Genomic DNA, 22,347 nt, shown 5'->3' with positions numbered 1-22,347 from the left:
GGAGAATGACAAGTGTCACACTTTATACAAGACCCGCGGTAGCTCAGTCGTGTCGGCCTCCGTGGCGGAGTGGTTAGAATACCGCGCTAAGAAGCCAGGGGTCCCGGGTTCGAATCCCGGCTAGGTCTTGGATGTTTGTGTTGTCCGTAAAATAAGAAAACCGAGAATAAAGAGAAAAACTGTTATGTACGAATGTTGAGAAAAAGTGTGAATGACGGGGATACCACCGAATAGGGGTATCCCTTTAAGAAAACAAAAAGGCGTTTGGCCGTCTGATTACCATGCGAGAGACCAGGATTCGATCCCCGGCGGGGAAGAACCTGGATTTTTTCCACCTGTTCGAGCTGCTCCGGCGCCCACCCAGCGTCGTATAAAGTGGGTACCTGGAGGAAACTCCGGGGGATAAAGGTGGTCAGGGGTGTGGTGCTGATCACATCACCCCCACCTTCGGCCGTGATCAAGAAAGTATGGGGCCCTAAGTTCACACCTTCTATACGCCTTAATGGCTTGGTGCAAAAAACACAGGGGAGCACTTTACTTTTACTTCACACTTTATGCATAACTTCTCAGTTTGGTGGTTCCACGTCTTTCGCTAAAGTCAGTTTCATAAATAACTTTACACACTTATTATAAAATTTACAAAAAACAACAGTAAATGCACTTGAACCACTCAACTATTTGTTACACTAAGCGATTTTACCATCACCAACTATACAATCACACAAATATATTAATTTTCAGTTGATAGTAACTCTCCCGCGGATGAAGACATCGCCGAAATACAGTGTGTTTCAAAAGTCGCGCAACCCAAATTTGAAAATTTATATCACGAAAACCGTAAGAAATATTTACACCGGTTTTACTGCATTATAAAGCGTCATGCATTCAGATATTTTTCAGTGCTTAGTATTATCATTTTTTTCCATACAGAAAATTAAATAAATTAATAACTGGCGGAAGGCAGCGTTAAAATTTTTCCATAAATGCACTTTTGACTCAGAAAACTATGTAAGAAATTATCGGAGAGCCTTAAGTAGACGTCTGATGACTGACACAAAGTCAATCTGTCATTTGTAACCAATAATGATCATGTGCAGCATTTGATGGATTTATGACTGGTGATTTTATGGGTTGAGTGAAAAAATGCCATTTTGGGGACATATCTCCGGAGCTGGCAACACTAGCAGGTTGAAATTTTGTCAACAGACGCACGCAACACGTGCCTAAGTATTGGCCATACATTTACGAGAAAAATCAAAATCATAATTTTGCTCCGAAATCTGACTTTTATGTGTAAATTTCCACGCACCTGGCAACTGCCATTCCAACACAGCTGACGGGAGCGTCTTACTAAACGGCAAGGGCGAGTCATAAATGCGGCTTCTATACGTCTTATTTTTTTTTATTATTATTACAATTTGAATCACTAAACTAATCATGTAGGCTATCACTGGGTTAATAAAATTATCATTTATTAAATAAAGCCATTACAATATTTTATAAACATTGTAAATTTGCTGAAAACATCTGAGAATTGATCTTCAACACTAAATACCAACTCTTAACAATATGTGGGCTCATTTGTTGGTATTTAATATTTTTCATTTTTGTCGTCGGAAAGCAAACACAGTCTGACAACAATAGTAAACGCAATACTCATGTGTCACAGTACACCATACTCCAAGTTTTTTTTTGGATGGAGCGGTACCTCGTGGATCGCATGGCGAATTTCAGCGGATCATGTTCTGCTGTTTTGGTTGTTAACAAATGGAACCAGGCCTCATAAGTGAAGGAAAAAAGAAAACAAATCAAGAATTCTGATGCCATTTTCTTCGATGAGAGATCGACACCACGTGCAGTACTTCAAGCGTTTATCCTTATCAAGGTTTACGATTCCCCGATGGCGCAGTAGTAGCGTCGTCGCCTTGTAATCAAAGAGTCCCGGGTTCGATACCCGGTGGAGGCACAAGTGGTTCGGATCCCACTTTAAACTGTAGGTCCAGTCCCGATTAGCCTTACTATGCATAATGTGGACTTATAACACCAAATCAATCAATTTCCATGGTTTACGCATATCCCCCACTGCGGCAGGGGTTAAATCCGATGGCGACCACTTCTTGTTCTGTCACATACACTTCCGGTTTCTCGAAATCGACGCACTAGTCGCAAAAGAGTTGCTTTGTGAGGTACAGCAGAGCAGGGTATTTTTCTTGGAAAACCTCTTGCACATGAGTGTAAGAATGAGTAGTAAAATGCTCTTCAACAATGCGCACAATACGCTGCTCCAATGAATACGCCATGCTGAATCAACCAGACACTGTAGCCCGACCCTGTGGCCGAGTGGGCGTCGACCTCCGTGGCGAAGTGGTTAGCAGAGCGCACTACAACGCCAGGGGTTCTGGGTTCGAGTCCCGGGTAAGGCATGGGTATTTGTGTTCGTCCAGTTGATAAGAAACAAAGAAAAATGTAAGAATTGAAAAGGGTAAAAGTGAGAAAAAGAGTGAATGGTGGGGGATACCTCCGTGTAGGGGGTATTTCCTTTAATAATAATAATAAAAAAAAGTGGTTAGCACATCGCGCTGCGACGCCAAGGGTCCCGGGTTCGAATCCCGGTTGGGCTTGGTTGTTTGTGAATGTCCTTTCATCAATTTCATCGTTTCATCACTCATCCCCATCTTCGCAAATTAGCCAAGAGGGACAAAACGCGAAGTAAAATAAACTAAATCAAATCAAAAAAATCAAAATCAAATCAGACACTGTAGTGGCGAAGCGAGAGCGAAGAAAATTCAGGGAAACCAGGGACAGCCTAGGATTCTCTCAAGAGTCCAATTTTGGTACAAAATCATGACTTATGATTTTATCACGTAAATGTATGGCCAATACTTAGGCACGTGTTGCGTGCGTCTGGTGACAAAACTTCAACCTGCTAGTGTTGCCAGCTGCGGAGATATGTCCCTAAAATGGCGCTTTTTCACTCAACCCATAAAATCACCAATCATAAATCCATTAAATGCTGCACATGACCATTATTGGTTGCAAATGACAGACTGACATGGCGTCAGTCACCAGACGTCTAATTAAGGCTCTCCGATAATTTCCTATACAGTTTTTCACTCAAACGTTCTGGAAAAATTTTAACGCTGCTTTCCGACAGTTATTAATTTATTTAATTTTTTGTATGGAGTAAACGTATAATGTCAAGCATTGAAAAATATCTCAAAGGATGAGGCTTTATAATGCAGGAAACCTGGGGTTTTCGTGATATAAATTTTCAAATTTGGGTTGCGCGACTTTTGAAACACTCTGTATTAAACACAGCATCAAAAGTTTAAAGCGTAATCATTCTTCTATACCCTGTCCTGGATATCTCTGGAGAAAGGGAACGAAAACAAGTCCCTGCGCAAGGAGTGACGCGAGATGGCTCCACCAATGAACACGTGAGAGGGAACGGGATTCTGTGGAGTGGGAAAAATCGACTTCAGTTACCAGCCTTGACAGCAGCGTGTACTGCTTCGCTCTGCCAACTCGATTTCCCCCCTTCTCCACCGCTATGAGCGGCCTTCCTCCAGGGATAGCCGGAACAGAGTATAGTTACAGCCTCTCGATAGCGTAGTGGTGACGTCTCACTCTAATCAAGGGGTCTCGGGTTCGATACCAGGTGGAACCACATACTGATTGAGATCGGACTTTAAGCTGTAAGTCCAGTACCGATTAGTCTATCTGTGCATAAAGTGAAGTTAAAACAAACTTAAACAAACAAACTCACTCTTTCAGTTGCGTACAAGGTACTCCGTCGTGGCGCCGGCTAGCAGAGGGCATTGATAGCTATCGCATCTTGCGGTGAAGCGACCAATCCAGCACGATAAGAAACGTAGCAGCCAGTAGAACGAGGTTCACGTAGCACTTCTTCCCTCCGCGTCGTGTCTCTCGGCGACACCGCCGTTCTCTGGTTGGTGTTTGGCGTAATCTCCGCTCCCCACTTCCCTTGCCAGAACTAGGACTGGCAACCGTAAGACTGGAAAAGACGTTTAGTGACGGCACTTGTAGGTCTCTTGACTTCAAGATGAATAATTGTATTTGGTACGGTCAATAAATAACCGGATTAATGCCGTGAAAAAGCGAAATAAAGTGACGGAGCGACGATACGTACGGGATATATAGGTCAGGCTGGGGTACGCCACATGTCTGCAAGACGAGTTCCAGAAAGCGTCACATAGGGCCTCCCCCATGGCGCAGTGGTAGCGTCATTGCCTTGTAATCAAGGGATCCCGGGTTCGATCCCCGGTGGAGGCACAAGTGGTTCGGATCCCACTTTAAACTGTAGGTCCAGTCCCGATTAGCCTTACTGTGCATAAAGTGGACTTAAAACAGCAACTCAACAACAACAACAACAGAAAGCGTCACTAGGTGGCAGCACTGACAGGGAAGGGAGGTTGTGTATGTGCAATTTGCCTCCAAGGCGCCAGTCAGTCATTCAGTGAGGTGAGCACGGCGTTCACAGTGTCAAGTGCCTCAACAACGCAGGGGAGTAAGCCATCACGGATGAGTCCATTTCTGCCGTTGATGACCTCATACGGGAGTGTCGGGGGATTAGTCTGAACCAGATTGCAACCGAACTCGGCATTAGTCATGATACAGCATACACTATTGTTAATGAACACCTTCACTATGGCCTTCTGCCGTCAAAAACTGTATCACAGATCGCTGAACCACCTTTGGGGCACCTGATTCTGTGAACGCCATGACTCACCTCACTGAATGACTGAGTGGCGCCTTGGAGGCAAATTGCACATACACAATTTCCCTTCCCTGACAGTAGTGCCACCTAGTGACGTGGTCTGGAACTCATCTCCCAGACATGTGGCGTACCCCAGCCTGGCCTACATATCCCGCAAGTTTCATCGCTCTGTCACTTTATTTCGCTTTTTCACTGCATTAATCCGGTTTTTTATTGACTGCCAAATATTATAATTTTAAATGTTTCACGAATTCATTTTTCTTAAGTCATATTATGCTTGAAAATCTCGAATTAAATAGATACTTGCAATTTTCTGATTTTCTAAAAATTGCGTCACACAATAATTCTCTAACACAAAGATAAATGTGTCATACATACATCCTGTATGTATTACACCTTGAATTTAGAATATCGAATGTCTATGTTGTCACTTTCCTATATTTTCTGTGGTTTCATAAATTCTAATAAAGTGAAAATATAAATTCTTATTCATTGCTAGGTTTATAACGAACATTACCAGCAAAGGGTGAAAAATATACAGTGGCGCTAGTTTTGCATAATAAATTATATACACTGTGGTTATTAGCAAGATTTTTATAACGAATGGCGATTGAGACGGATAGGTCTATTCTATGGGGAAGGAAACAATATCTGCTTTGAACACAACTAAAAATGCCTGCCAAAAATCTACCGGTATTTATATATTAATAGCATTGTGATGATTGTATTTATGTGTCAAATAGAAATTATGGTGTAAGATAACGAAACAATTTAGTGTCCATAAAACACAACATACATAACAATATGGAGTTTTGTTAGTGAATGACAACTGCTACAAGTAAAGTAACTTTCCAAATAGAAGCTAGTAAATATAAAATATAAAGTTCGGATGATGAACAGAACGGAAGAGAAATAAAATATAAAAATAATGTACACATTTTGGCCAATCCACGAAAAGTGGTCCTACTCCATGTTAATAACAAAATGAATTAATATGAATATTATTATTGTTTTAAATTGGATTAAGGTTTAGATGGTTGTCAATGCAAATAATTTACACATTTCACCAATAAAAGTTGCTTTCATCTGCAGCCTATATGCTTCAGAGACAAATGAAGTTAAAATTTATTACATTTTTAAAGTGTCACGTATCGCACTTTTGTTAATGATTTTCATACATTCAGCCTATGCCATCATACTCAAGTTTTTATTTGTTAGCAGACACGACAAAGTACTTCAAAATCTATGAAATGAGTTCATTATGAATATTTTAATGAAATCTCTTGTCTAGAACTTTAAATTTTATGTATAAAATGTCACACACGTAACGCTGGAGTGCCCCATTTTCACATTTGTCTAGATCGTACTACCATGGTACTTGTGTATTCATGGTGCAACTAATATACTAAGAAGAAACTTTGATCAACAATTAACCTGTGAATTAACTTTATAGTTTTATTTAGACAGTACGATCTTCAATGTTTTCCTTCTGGCAGCAAAACGTTCTTCTGTTCACAGAAAAATTGTGGATGATGATAGGACAAGAGATAAATATAATCGATGGTCATGATGTTATACAATTTATAATTTTTGTGTGAATGGTTGTTAATAAATGGATGAAATTTGTAATAGGAGCTTGAATCTATCACAGACAATGAAAATAAGTAGCAAAGCCTTCTATCTAAACAAATTCAACTTAAACACACACAACGCAAAATATTTGGACTCTAACATTAGAAAATCAAATCTAACATGACCGATATTTGATATACGTCAGCTGATGCTATTTGAACAATTTGTCGAAATAGGTTTGTTGAACTAGGAGTAGAGGATCTTGTGACATCTTATTGTATTGATGAACAATTATTTTAATTAAATATTTAAAAGACTTATGAATCATGTTGTGTTAAAATAGTAATAAGGTTTACTTTGATAATAGCTCTGCTTTAGATAATTTTTGAAATAATAAACTTTTTTTTTACGCACAAAGTAGGGATCTTCCTTATCGCACTAGACAACTTTGCGTTCTGACGTCACCGGGGAATGCTTTTATTGTTAGGCTAAATGCCTAAGTTGTTAGGTTAGGTTAGTTTTGTTTATTAGTTCTCTTAGCATAAATAATACATTTGCAGTGTGCTAAGGAAACAAAAAATAACAGACCTAAAAAAAAAGTTGCCCTAGCGTTGTGCGATAAGGGAGGACAAACAATTGCGGATTAATAATATCGGGGTTAGTGCGGTTGTTTTCAAAAAGTTGAAAAATAACTTCGTCTTTTTTGTATCACAGATGCAAAGTCCATCAAACGTTTATCAATGGTTCCACAATAATGAAAATAATTTTAGATGATTTAAAATGGTATTAGGTTATTTAAAATAAATGTTATAATAATTGACACATGTTATAGACTTACTGCTTCCAATTCTTATACAATTATTATTGTAGTACGTGTATAAGTGTAAAAGTTAATTTGAAAAAGTAATTCAAATTTTAATCATCAAAAACGCAGTAGAATTAGTTAATGAAGGTTTTCAGTCTGTTAAAATGAATTATCCACATTGTGACAAATTACTAGGCCAACTATGTATTTGCGCAAGTTGAAGAAAAGGTATGATTAGTAGACATTATTTGTGGAAAAAAATGTGTGTAACGAAACAGAATTTTTAGTACTCACGACATTGGTAATAGTAGGCTTATATACTGATTAACAGCCCTCTCGATGGCCGAGCGCGTTAATTGGCCGACTTTCGATCATGTTACGAAGTTCTTAGGATCGAGTACCGTTCTGGACATAGGTGTTATTTTGAATGTCGCAATCAATTTCGTCTAATCATCACTCATTCTTATTTTTGCGATTAGACAAAAGTGGCAGAAAAGCGGGCCTTAATAACAACAGAAGTACATGCTAGAAGAACGCTAACGATTGAATTACACATTTCTACACTTGAGATTCTTTAGTTTTTGTTTTAAGTCCACTATATTCACAGGTAAACTAATCAGGATTGGACCTACAGCTTAAAGTTGAATCCGAACCTCTATGTGCCTCCACCAGGTATCGGATCCTTGACCCCTTGACTTCCTACCCTCGCTTTGTTTTTTGTAGTGTGAACATGCTCAACTTATTTTTCCGATCATCAGAAGTTGTTATTCAATTATTATAAAATTTACTTCCTGAATACTGTAAAACAAATAAAGTCTATATATTCGGCTGAAATGGAATATTTTATGATTTCTAAAGTACTTCTCACTTCGGCTGAAATTACGTATTGAATATGTTTGTCAAAGAAATCATTATTAATATTCAGGTAAATCTTCTCAGATTTTCCAATTAGGAGTTTGCTTTCAATTTCTCTCTCTTGTGCTTAATGTATTTAACACTCGTCAAAAGCTCCTTATTAAAACTGTTTCAAATTAAAATAAATATTCCTTGAAGAGACGTTTTTTAAATTTGAAAATTAGGTCTACACAAATATTTATTTCTCAAGTTGTTTTGAATCATAACAAGAACACCTAATGCTAATCGTTTCTACAAGCAGCAGCAACATACATATAAAAGTACCTGTGAACAATTAAGTATGTTTTTAAAGATAAGTTACATTGCTTAAGACACATTTGATAAGATAAGGTAAAGTTAATTGTCAATTGCCCTGCATTTCCGGAGCAGCCTATTGACGGAAAATAATCAAACAGCCTGACTGACTAAGTCAAATTGCATGTTGTGAAACGCTATTCCCTTTAAGCTTACCTACCATGAAGCAACGATGAAAGAGATTCTGAAGCTCACCACAATTTAGTCACGTACTCCGTTTCCAAAGGCAACCACCTACAGAGACCGCAGGATGGAATGTAAGCTTCAGTTGCTGTTAATCTCGAGGTGCAGAACACAATATGGTCACAGTAACGATGTATTATGATTACAGTTGAGACTGCTTTATACGTAACTTAGTTCTGCTATAATTCTATTTTATACGTAAATTATTGTAGTTAGGTCCCGTCAAAATATAATTTAAAAACATGTTAATTAAACCTTATTTGTACGTAATTCGATGTCATACGTACTAATTTTCATACAATACAGTTGGTTTGTATGTAACCAAGCTACAACAATGCCCCATAAAACTAAAACTGAAATAGATGCATATTTAGGCATCACTTATTCCACACTTTGCAGTCGTTAGTAAAATAAATTCTATTTTAGACAATTTTCTAAAAATTGCGTAGTAAAATTGTAATATCTACTGCAGTATTTTAGTATCAAAGTGTTCACTATAAAGTAACAAATGTAATGTATTTAAGAATCGAACTTTTAGATTCGATAATTTACCACTTTGTGACAGAAATAACCTGTATTAAGTATATCATGTTCCTCAAAATAAATACAATTACAGTATTTTAATAATGATATGACATGGTATCTAAATCTGATTTGTATGTTATTATCAGTTATACGTATTATTTTCTCTTCACCTTGACATACGTGTAACTCAGGTTCAGCTGTATATGTTTATTATATATATATATATATATATATATATATATATATATATATGAATGGTTGAGAGAAGAAAGAACAGATTGTACAGAGTGTAATTTTTGGGAAATCAACGAAATAGTTCTGGGGCTCAAAATACCTTAAATTAAAAAACTTTCTATTGTGAAATTATAACTGAACACTCGGACAATAATTCTAAAACAATACTTTTGTTCATACGTAAATAGACACAGTCATAAAAACATCGTGGAATGTTTTCAATGGAGAATCTTTACCTTCCTTCTCTCGCCCATCCATATGTACCTATATATATGTATGGCTATATCAGTCAGCTCTTTTTATATAACCAAGTAATACGTACTTTATCGTTGCGTATGTGTACTTCCATTTTCCACTTTTTGACATTTTCAAAGCACGGTGTAAGCTACATATTGTGCCCCTATGAAACGAAACGCACGGGGATGTCACAGGACGAGAAATCATCAATGTTGTGACCACGAACGATTTAATTGATTTCTGGTTTTAACTTTCTTGTTTTTCTTATATGCAGAGAGAGTAATCGGGAGTGGACCTACAGTTTAATGTGGGATCTGTGTAATGTACCTCTAATGTATCGAACTCGTGGGCACTCGATTATGAGGAGATGACGTTACCACTACACTACCTTTTGACCACGATAACTCCCATAAATTTAGTGATTCGTTCTGCAGATAGATATTTTATTTTAGCAAATCTAATGGCAAGATTCAAGATGCTGGACAAAATTGTATATTCTACTCGTATTTACGCGCCATACCATACTATCCAATGTTCTTCGCAACTTTATCTTACAATACATTTTCAGATTTTTCAGTAAATAAACTGATTGTAATGTTACGGAATTTATTGGGCCACACTCTTACGATACATTTTTATAAATACGTATAATGGGTGGTGACCAATCTCATATTTTAACTAGAATAAATGTCGTAAATTTAAAGATTATGAAATGACATTTGTGCAGGTAGTATTTGCGTATGCTTATTAGATTATGTTTCATATTCGTAGATAAACAAGCGATAATCTCAGCGGTTTTAGGATGTTACACAAACTATAACTTTTAATAATAAGTTTCTTATGTAGTGCGAAGCTTAGGAATGGCATAGGATCGAATGGGATTAAGTCACTAATATTGCGATTACGATAACTACAGAAAATTAATAGAAATTAACCAGAAAATCAGATAGCTGCAAGACATTTCCGATGAGTGATCGTTTGAGTGATTGGGATTTGAACTCGCAATAAGTACATATAGAGCTTTGTAAAAAAACACTTGGCACCAGAGAGAACGTAAAGAATTTGAGAAACGATAATCATTAACACTATAATCAGTGGCGTGCCGAGGATTTTTGAAAGGGGATGGGGTTTACATACACTTTTTAGCCTAATTAGTCAATCCTCATTTGGCCAACTTTTCCTACTTTTGACGTTCTTTTATTTAGAAATTCTTGGCCAAAGGGAAGTTATAAACCCAACCAACCCCCATTTGGGCACGCCACTGACCATAATAAAACATTTCATTTATTGACTTATTCCTTTAATATGATCTAATAAATGTTCGAAGTTCATGTGAATTAGAAAATAGTACAAGAGTATATTTACCATCATCTTTCATTTCAATAAACGACTTCCCATGGATCATTTAGGAGATTTTGTGGCGAAGCGACGCGTGTTGTTTGAGCATTGAACCAATCGAACGCACGCCTTTCATGCCACTACGGTGTGAAACGTTGCTGCTGATTGGCTCGTTCCCAAGCGACATTTGCCACTCGTCGCTTCGGTATGAAATCTCCCTTCGTGTTGCACCACTGTCTTTAAAATGACGTTAACGACTCCTGTACTATTTAAGATCAAGATTTATAGTATATAATTGTAAATTCCATGATCATAGTGTAAAATTATAGAAATAACGTAATTGATTTTGTTTTTACAGGAGACTCGCCGCAGTAAGACATTTCTCAATTTCTTGGAGGAAATTAAAAGAGTGAGTAACTAATTAATGAAATTAATTTTTAAGTTTTTCCTTTAGTATTTAGTTCGAATCCAAGAGCATATTGATTAGCAGATGTGTATAAAAAAAGACATTTTAAAATAGCAGTGGCGTAACTTGAAACAAATAATTATTATTTGTATTATTGTATTAAGAATTCATTATTGCTGCCCAAATTTATCATTGAAAAGTTCATTGTCTGAAATAAAGAAATTGTGTGAGCATTCAGAAAGAAGTTAGTGTTATTGTTAAATCAAAATATCTGTGAAGCTATTATGATACCAATGATGATTCTTAGACTCCTGGCTTGTCTAATAAAGATTTTTTTACACGTTACAAGAAGATAGAAATACATAGATTCTTCAAACATAAGACCAATTGTAGTTCCTTTCATATTTGTAGCAAGTATGTCTCCATTTATTGTGGAATTTGCTTTACTTGGTATTACAAGTATAAGAACGTCATGGTGACCTATTTAAGAGTTTGAATTGGCAATTTTCTTACATGACTTGACGTATTAAAAATAAACAGTAGATAATTTCCTAGACCCCATCAGTTAGGTAATATTGTTAGAATGAGGTGAATCTCCAGACTACACGTTCCCTCTCCTCCAGGAGCACCCTGGCCAAGATCTTGAGGAAAGCTTCAGGATTGCCGGGAAGCGCTGGAAGATGATGGCCGACTACGAGAAGCGCCGATACGTCCTTCCGGAGAACTTCAGAGCACACAATCTTCAGCTTTAAACGCCCGGTCAGAGAGGAACTTCCTGAGTGCAAGGTACATTTCCAACGTGTGATAATGTATGTCATTTCTCTAGTTTATATTAGAGAGATAAAGAGAGGGAGATACAGAGACAGAGAGGGAGAGACAGAGGCAGAGAGAGAGAGAGAGAGAGACAGAGAGAAACAGAGACATAAAGAGAAGGACAGAGACATTGAAAGAGACAGAGACAGAAAGAGATGAAGACACAGAGAGAGAGGGGGAGAGACTGAGACATAGATAAACAGAGACATAGAGAGAGGGACAGATACATAGAAAGAGACAAAGAGAGATAGAGAGAGACCGAGACAGAGATAAATAGAGACATAGGGAGAGATAGAGACATAGAGAGAGACAGAAACATAGAAGGAGACAAAGAGAGATAGAGAAACAAAGAGATAGAGAGAGAGAAAGAGAGATAGAGGGAGAGACAAAGGAAAACAGACAGAGAAACAGGCAGAAAAATGGAGACACAAATGGATAGACAGAGAAACAGGCCGAAAAATGGAGACACAGATGGATAGACAGAGACAGAGAAACAGAGACAGAGAGAGAGAGAGAGAGAGAGAGAGAGAGAGAGAGAGAGAGAGAGAGAGAGAGAGAGAGAGAGACAGATACATAAATAAACAGAGACATAGAGAAACAGAGACAGAGAGAGAGGGACAGAGACATAGAAACAGACAAAGAGAGACAGAAAGAGACGGAGACAGAGAGAAACAGAGACATAGAGAGAGACAGAGACATAGAAACAGACAAAGAGAGACCGAGACAGAGCGAGATGGAGACAGAGAGAGAGAGAGAGAGAGAGAGAGAGAGAGAGAGAGAGAGAGAGAGAGAGAGAGAGAGAGAGAGAGAGAGAGGAGAGAGACCGTGAAAGAGCGAGACATAGACAGAGAGAGAGAGAGAGAGAGTGGGGGGGAGACAGAGACCCAGAGAGAGAAACAGACAGAGAGATGGAGGACAGAGACAGAAACAGAGAGAGACAAGGAAAACAGAGACACAGAGAGAGAGACATAAATGATCGCAGGCAATGCATTACATGTTTCTAGAATCGAACTGTAGACAATGCTTGAATGAATTTTGAGGTAATTCCAAATTGTTCCTGTTTCAAATAGCTTGTTCATGAACACCCTTGCGAGAACGTAGCTTTTGAATAGTGGCGATTTTCTTTTCGTAATATACCGTGTATGAAACAGAGAATAGTTAAACTTTCTTCCGTTGTTGACATAAAAGTTATATCGTATGTGTTAGCTCCAGGTCCACACATATATAAAACCAAGCCTGGCGATTAGGCTGAACTGGCACCAAAGCGTCGTAACGATACAAAAGTGTACAAATAAACTACTCCCTAGCCTACTTAAACCCGAAGTTTTATGACTGCAGCAGCAGAAGCTTTCCATCTGTCCTTATCCTGGGTAAGATCAATCCAATCTTTTCCATACTTGCCAATTTTCATTATGTCATCTCAACGTTATCTCTCTATCTTCACCTTGGACTTCCTACAGGTCTTTTACCATCAGGTTTCCCAACAAGAATGCTGTGAACCCTTCTTTCCTCTTCCATTCGTGCCACATGGCCTGCCCACCTAAATCTTCTTGATTTAATCATTCTAATAATATGTGGACAGGAATACAAGTTGTGCAATTCTAAATTATGTAACATTCTCCACTCACCTGTCTCCTCATCCCATTTTAGGTCCAAATATTTTTCTAAGTATCTTATTTTCAAATATTCTTAATTCATGTTCCTCTTTGAATGTAAGGGACCAAGTTTCACATTTATGTAATAATTACTGTTTTGTATATTTTAACTTTTAGTATCTTAGATATTGTACGAGAAGATAAAAGTTTATGAATAGAAAGTAACATGCATTTCCTGATTTAAGTCTGCTTTTCATTTCCTCTTCAATATCATTTTCATTTGTTAGTATTACCCTTAAGAACTTGAATTTGGAAACTGATTCAAACGAGTTGTTTTCCACAATTAAATTTTGATTATTACCTAACACTTGGTTTCGGCCTGTAATATTTAGCAAAAAGTACAAATACAAATTAAATTTTGTAAAATTTGTTTATATCACATATACTCTTCTGGTACACTCATGATTTTGTTTTCCACTATACAACTAAGGCTAGCAAATCTGTTTAATTTCAGACAAATTTCCTGTCACCAAGCGCTCCTATTTCCAGTTCTGCATCCATGATATTTTTCTATCAAGAAAGCAGCCTGTTAAGTTATTCTCTTCATGGTAATTAGTTCATTTCAATCTCTCTTACAATATATAAAATTATTTGGCTATTTACAATATAATTGCAATAAAATTATGTAATATTTAATAAAACAGATTCTGTCATTCCTATTTTTCTGCTTTTTATTTTTCCTATGATTTATGTGAAGAAAATTTAAATAACTGTGTTATTATTTCAGTTGCACTACGTTTCTACTTACTACTTACTACAAATTATGTGCCTCTACTTACTACGTAAGTAGAGGCACATAATTTTGGTAAATAAGAAAGCCAAATTTCGGTTCAAAAACATAGTCGATTTCGGTTTCAAAAGCGGTAAATAATATAACATATCGGTGTTATAGCGGTGAATAGTCACATCAAAAGTGCTATATAAGATGACATTTTGGTTTTAAGATTGTGAATATAATTCAAAATTTGATTCAAAAACTGCACTTATTATACAAAGCAAACTTATCCCTTCTAATAGAACATTTATGTAGTTACCAGAGAATTCAGTTTATTTCTGTGTAAAGGGGTCAATTTTTGCTTATCAAATATTTACAGCAGAATTAAACAATTTTCCGTGAATTGCATAACTCACGGGATACTCCAGACTTCAGAAAGTGTCGCGTCGGTATATAAATGGTAAATTTCGTGTTTAAGAGTCTATTTCGCATTATGCAGTTCATTTCGCATTATTTCGTGATAAAACAGGGTAGGAAAATCCACCTCTCACCTTTCAGAAACATGAAAAATGAACATTATAGCATGTTATTTCATATTTCGTGTTTTCGTCAAAAACGAAATTTGCATGCCTCTAGTGATAATGTATGTCATTTCTCTAGTTTATATTAGAGAGAGAAAGAGAGGGAGATACAGAGACAGAGAGGGAGAGACAGAGGCAGAGAGAGAGAGAGAGAGAGAGAGAGAAACAGAGACATAAAGAGAAGGACAGAGACATTGAAAGAGACAGAGACAGAAAGAGATGAAGACACAGAGAGAGAGGGGAGAGACTGAGACATAGATAAACATAGACATAGAGAGAGGGACAGATACATAGAAAGAGACAAAGAGAGATAGAGAGAGACCGAGACAGAGATAAATAGAGACATAGGGAGAGATAGAGACATAGAGAGAGACAGAAACATAGAAGGAGACAAAGAGAGATAGAGAAACAAAGAGATAGAGAGAGAGAAAGAGAGATAGAGGGAGAGACAAAGGAAGACAGACAGAGAAACAGGCAGAAAAATGGAGACACAAATGGATAGACAGAGAAACAGGCCGAAAAATGGAGACACAGATGGATAGACAGAGACAGAGAAACAGAGACAGAGAGAGAGAGAGAGAGAGAGAGAGAGAGACAGAGCGAGGTGGAGACACAGAGAGAGAAAGAGAGAGAGAGAGAGAGAGAGAGAGAGAGAGAGAGAGAGAGAGAGAGAGAGAGAGAGAGAGAGAGAGAGAGAGAGAGAGAGAGAGAGAGAGAGAGATAAATAAACAGAGACATAGAGAAACAGAGACAGAGAGAGAGGGACAGAGACATAGAAACAGACAAAGGGAGACAGAGAGAGACGGAGACAGAGAGAAACAGAGACATAGAGAGAGACAGAGACATAGAAACAGACAAAGAGAGACCGATACAGAGCGAGATGGAGACAGAGAGAGAGAGAGAGAGAGAGAGAGAGAGAGAGAGAGAGAGAGAGAGAGAGAGAGAGGAGAGACCGTGAAAGAGCGAGACATAGACAGAGAGAGAGAGAGAGAGAGAGTGGGGGTGAGACATCGACCCAGAGAGAGAAACAGACAGAGAGATGGAGGACAGAGACAGAAACAGAGAGAGACAAGGAAAAACAGAGACACAGAGAGAGAGAGACATAAATGATCGCAGGCAATGCATTACATGTTTCTAGAATCGAACTGTAGACAATGCTTGAATGAATTTTGAGGTAATTCCAAATTGTTCCTGTTTCAAATAGCTTGTTCATGAACACCCTTGCGAGAATATAGCTTTTGAATAGTGGCGATTTTCTTTTCCTAATATACCGTGTATGAAACAGAGAATAGTTAAACTTTCTTCCGTTGTTGACCTAAACGTTATATCGTATGTGTTAGCTCCAGGTCCACACATATATAAAACCAAGCCTGGCGATTAGGCTGAACTGGCACCAAAGCGTCGTAACGATACAAAAGTGTACAAATAAACTACTCCCTAGCCTACTTAAACCCGAAGTTTTATGACTGCAGCAGCAGAAGCTTTCCATCTGTCCTTATCCTGGGTAAGATCAATCCAATCTTTTCCATACTTGCCAATTTTCATTATGTCATCTCAACGTTATCTCTCTATCTTCACCTTGGACTTCCTACAGGTCTCTTACCATCAGGTTTCCCAACAAGAATGCTGTGAACCCTTCTTTCCTCTTCCATTCGTGCCACATGGCCTGCCCACCTAAATCTTCTTGATTTAATCATTCTAATAATATGTGGACAGGAATACAAGTTGTGCAATTCTAAATTATGTAACATTCTCCACTCACCTGTCTCCTCATCCCATTTTAGGTCCAAATATTTTTCTAAGTATCTTATTTTCAAATATTCTTAATTCATGTTCCTCTTTGAATGTAAGGGACCAAGTTTCACATTTATGTAATAATTACTGTTTTGTATATTTTAACTTTTAGTATCTTAGATATTGTACGAGAAGATAAAAGTTTATGAATAGAAAGTAACATGCATTTCCTGATTTAAGTCTGCTTTTCATTTCCTCTTCAATATCATTTTCATTTGTTAGTATTACCCTTAAGAACTTGAATTTGGAAACTGATTCAAACGAGTTGTTTTCCACAATTAAATTTTGATTATTACCTAACACTTGGTTTCGGCCTGTAATATTTAGCAAAAAGTACAAATACAAATTAAATTTTGTAAAATTTGTTTATATCACATATACTCTTCTGGTACACTCATGATTTTGTTTTCCACTATACAACTAAGGCTAGCAAATCTGTTTAATTTCAGACAAATTTCCTGTCACCAAGCGCTCCTATTTCCAGTTCTGCATCCATGATATTTTTCTATCAAGAAAGCAGCCTGTTAAGTTATTCTCTTCATGGTAATTAGTTCATTTCAATCTCTCTTACAATATATAAAATTATTTGGCTATTTACAATATAATTGCAATAAAATTGTGTAATATTTAATAAAACAGATTCTGACATTCCTATTTTTCTGCTTTTTATTTTTCCTATGATTTATGTGAAGAAAATTTAAATAACTGTGCTATTCTTTCAGTTGCACTACGTTTCTATTAATGATAAGATATAAGGAGATATCAGATTCGTAATTATACCCTATCTCGGTTATCTCTAGAGTAAGGCCGCGCAAATCGGTAGAGAAGTGGAGGAGGAGTATCGAGTGGGCAGAGCCAAGCAATACACGCTGCTCGAAGGCTGCAGTAGATTTCCCCTTCCACGTAATCCCGTTCCCTCCCACGTGTTCGTTGGGGGGAGCCGTCTCGTGACACTACTTGCGCAGAGACTTCCTTTCGTTCGCTGGCTCCAGAGATAACCGATACAGAGTATAGGCAGGTGGAACCGGAGCCCTCATGTAGAGATCTCACAAAACCAATGAATGAACTTGGAGAACTGAACCGAGTTCTAAAGAGGTAAAAAGTTCTTAATGCTCGATTTCTTCTGGTTCGGATTTTTCATTTTATCACAGCTTTCCAATATTATTAATATATTAAGAAGAGCTTTGAAACCTTGCTAAGATAATTATACCATTTCAACAAAATGACACTTTTTGTTTAAATAATTTTAAACCTATAGCTACGCTACAAGAGAATATAATGATATTAAATATGTTTTTTAAATATTAATTCATATTAATTAAACATATTCAGTCAAGAATGTCAAGAAAGTTAAGAAAAAGTCAAGAAATCAACAGGTAGTTCAAGAGAGTCCACAAAAAGTCAAGAAATTATGCTTGTGGTCAAGAACTTTTGCTATTTTTTTTTTTTTTCAGTCTAGGGTCTTTCCATGTCAAATCAACCAATAACAAATATCTTTTGAACCTTGAGGATTCAGATTTTGTGTTCATTCATTGTACCCATCAAGCGGACTAAACAGCCAAATTTCAGATTTTTTGTGCTCATAGTTTTTGAGTTATTGACTTTCAAAAAAGCAAAAATCCCAAAATTTGACGACATTTTGAAATCTTTGTACAGCTGTAGATCAAATCACCAATTTGAGCTCTCTAGTGAACTTTTTATAGTAGAAGTGGGATTTTGTGTGTGGTGTTTGCACTTAATTTAGTTTCATTATGATGCAGTATTTCACCATAAGAAAACTAAATTAATTCTAATTTCATTCTAATTGTCTCATTTATATCTTAAGCTCTGAAGTGTCCTACTTCATGTCTGAAACAAATATAAGTTTGAAGAATCTATTTGTGATATTTTTTATAGTCTTTGCATTGTTCCATAATCCTACATGTGCATAATGTCACACCCGTCACAGGCAAAAAATGTTTATAAAAAAACTATGTAGTTATATTTTTGGAAACTAAAAGCATCTAAATGTCAAGTAAAGTTCACTTTGTGAAAATATAATGAAATTGTTTCAGTAACCCATATATTTCACAGAGTTCTCTGAAAGACTGAGGAAGGTCATACAGTCATGTCTCAGAAGTGTCACATCCGTCACAAGTACAAAAAATGTATTTTCTGTATCTGAGAATTGAGATGGGGGAGGAATATTCTGAAATTAAATAACTTTCATCAAGGATAATTAAATTACATGAATTGATAGAGTCACGTATTTGAAGATGCTAAGAAAGTAATTTTAAAATGAATGAAAATTTGTCCGAATGTCACATCCATCACAATGGAATTGCCCTGAACAGGTTTAGAAACTTCTGAACGGTGTGAAAACATGCATTTCAATCTGCTGAACCGAGATCGATTACCGTGTTTATGCAAGATGCTCTCTAGGTCTCTTTTGAACATGGCAAAGAGGGATCATCCAGGGCCAATACGTAAGTTGTAGTTCGCTCGCAGCGCAGCTCGTAATCAGTGACGCATTAGAGAATCACTCAATTTTTTAAAAGGGAAACCTTATTTTTTCTTTAATATTTTTATTGCTCTTACAAGAATAAACATCTTCCCAAATTCTCGAACAAAATAAAGTAAAATTAACCATAGTGGAGAGTATACTCAATTTATATGATGAACAATATATAGGGTGAACCATTTAAGTTGGTAATACGAAATATCCCACAAATGAAGCGTTTTCCAAAGAAATGTTTCAAATAAAAGTTAATTGACTTTAAAGGGAAAAGCGAATGCCATTAAGTATGTTTAGTAGGGGTCATTTGAAGATCACTCAATTTTTTGAAAGGGAAACCTCAGTTTTTGTTGAATATTTTTATTCCTCTTACAAAAATAAACAACTTTTGTAGAAACTATTTTTCTAATCAGTGCGTATACTTTCAGATACTTGACAAGTAAAAAGTGATAATTCAAATTCATACTATTTCATAAGCATGGAAATTTTCACCTTCACCTTCACATTCACCATCTTGAATCCCATACCATCATAATTGGTTAGAAAACAAATAAACTTCTGTTTGTTATTTAAAGTGCTTATGTCTGATATGCTATAGCAATACGCACTAGAATTATATTAAAGTATTGGGTGACATGATACTCATTTGGATTAATTACGGAGTAAATTATAACACATGTCATCAGTCGGGAACTCAACTGAGGGGTGCTATATTTCGTCTAAATCTAAAGCTATTTAGGGGGATCGCTATTAAAGGCTAAGACAGCCTGTGGTAACTCGCCTGGTTAAGCGAGAGGAACACAGAGGGTAAGGGGTGACACCCAGATAAATGATGAACCACTCACAACATTTAGCGTTTAATGTATTTCTATTGACTGGACAGGCGGGGTGAGGAGAAGACATAGGAATGTTCGTACCTGTAGCGTTGTTGAAATACTCGTCTGCGTTGGTCCTTGCTTCGATGTGGTCCTACCTTGAAACAAGACGTACAAGGGAGCGTAACTCCTGGCTCCTATGCTCGCCTAGTTCGGTATTCTAAACTGTAACTTCCCGATCGTTTATTCTTTCCTTTTCCTTTGCTAACGACAACTATGGAGCTCACTCGCAATAACTGTATCTGAAGTAAAACTGAAAGCAAGGATCTTCTCACGCGAACGATTAACTGGAATTAGAACTTTCGATCGCTAAAACCGTTGACTCGACCGCGTCAGTAGTCAACGGTGATTTTTATGGATAACGCTCATTTACTGTATTTCATATCCTTCCGGCCTAGTGCAGTGTGAGCGGAGTTTTCCAACTCCACTGAAGGTCGCTGGCGTGAATTGCTTTGGAGAAGCTCTTTTCCAGCGCTTTAGCGGGACCCCTTTTATGAAGTGATTAGCTGATTGCTTTATGACGCCCGGGGTCCTGGGTTCGAGTCACGCCTACGGTGTGATACGATTTCTTCAAATTTCGCATCAACCTATTCGTATAGGACGATCTATTGTAAGTCCTCTAATGTCAGGAGCGTTACTATTAAATGTTTTCTGCAACAACGATGTGCTCGCTTGCGACAAAGTATTTCCAAGCACCTATTTGCAACAGGAAATCACGTAAAACAAATGAAGCTCTCCCTTGAGAGCAGTTATGATAAACTGTATTGAGACAGATACTCGACTTATCGAATGTTCTTTAGATAAGTCACGTGGGTGCACTTGCGACAGTAGTCAGTAGAGTACATTTATTTCTAAACTGCTGTGGTACGAGATGAAACTACATTTTATCGAGAAGTTTCACAAGCAGTTCCACTTTTTCTTAGAAATAAAAAAAAAACATTGTGTAATATTCACGTAATTATTTCACAGAGTTACATTAGTTGGCATTCATATTTTCAAAACCGCTGTAGGGGAGGTTCGAACCAGAGGCCCTTCGTGTGGTGGACAGTTATTATTCTATCTACACCGTCATTCTTATGCAACTTCTCATATGCTTCTGCCCATTTGCAGTTATGACGAAACCATATCAATTAATTTTATTCGTGGAAAGTATATTGCATTGTAGTAATTTGCATATTACAATTAAATTGGTGTTTTCTTTCGAAAAGAGGAAAAAAAAATATTGTTAAGTATTTAGCCACTGATGGGATAGTCAGTCGTCAGTGGCGGCGATTGGGTTCCAAAACCGGGGGTGGGGCAAAGTGCAAAAACAGGGGAGAAAGACAGTATATTTAACTTTGTACATAAGATTTAGCATAGTGCATGGGCAAAATTGGCGAAAAGTAGGGGCAACTGTCCCCCCTGGCACCCCGTAATCGCCGCCACTGTCTGTCGTCAGTGATTTAACACTCTACTTGGAGAAGACTGCAAGCTGAGAATAAGCAGATCTACGGTTGGTAATGCTTATGATTTCTAAGACCACAATTCTCACAGTCAACGCGAAGGTTTTTCTCAGCAATATGACGTCGTCTTTGTTCATTTGTAGTGTCATGTAGAGGAATTTGTAAAGAAATGATATGAATATAAAGGATTGTTATGACCTAGTTTTTTAAACACTCAAACTCATGTTTTACCTTCTGCGGAAGTTCTTTAAAACAGGAATACCTGGGCTGCAGAAGGTTGTAATTTCCCAAAATATTTGTCTTCATAGGAAATGATTTAGTATTTTAGAAGCCATACTAGTGTTAGAGAAACTGTAGAAAAACAAATCCTATGTGAACTCGAGAATGGTTTTGATATTTTCTTCGTACTGAATGTCGAAAATACTTTAGTTCTACTACAAGTTGCTCTCTCGATTGACCCGAAACGCTCAGCAGTTCCACAACTCTACAACTCTACCACTAGGCTTTCTCTCATACAGCAATCTCTGTTCCACACGCTGCCCCAGTTCTAACAGGTGGCGCAAAAGTCATCATCCTATTTGAAGTGACCTTTATTTTGACATCTTGTTGCTCATAGAACATACTCACGAAATTTATTGTGTGCGAATATGAATAAGTATACCCCAGATACAGCCCGCGAGACATTAGCTCTTTTGCGTGACACTTTTCTAGGCAGAGTAATATCCCGTTTT

The 22,347-nt window shown here is 37.2% G+C and overlaps 1 long non-coding RNA gene across 1 annotated transcript; it reads left to right on the top strand.

Moving 5' to 3' along the window:
* Nucleotides 1-5,190: 5,190 nt before the first annotated feature.
* Nucleotides 5,191-14,367, top strand: LOC145981575 (uncharacterized). The gene is made up of 4 exons (XR_014440971.1): nt 5,191-5,431; nt 11,200-11,250; nt 11,871-12,033; nt 14,170-14,367. It is a non-coding gene; the product is annotated as an uncharacterized LOC145981575 (long non-coding RNA).
* Nucleotides 14,368-22,347: the final 7,980 nt, after the last annotated feature.

This window comes from Lepisma saccharinum, chromosome 29, assembly GCF_977018435.1.
Source record: "Lepisma saccharinum chromosome 29, izLepSacc3.1, whole genome shotgun sequence".
NCBI classification, from domain to species: Eukaryota; Metazoa; Arthropoda; class Insecta; order Zygentoma; family Lepismatidae; genus Lepisma; species Lepisma saccharinum.
The sequence above is the reverse complement of the archived record's forward strand: the minus strand, read 5'-3'. Positions and strand labels throughout refer to the sequence as shown.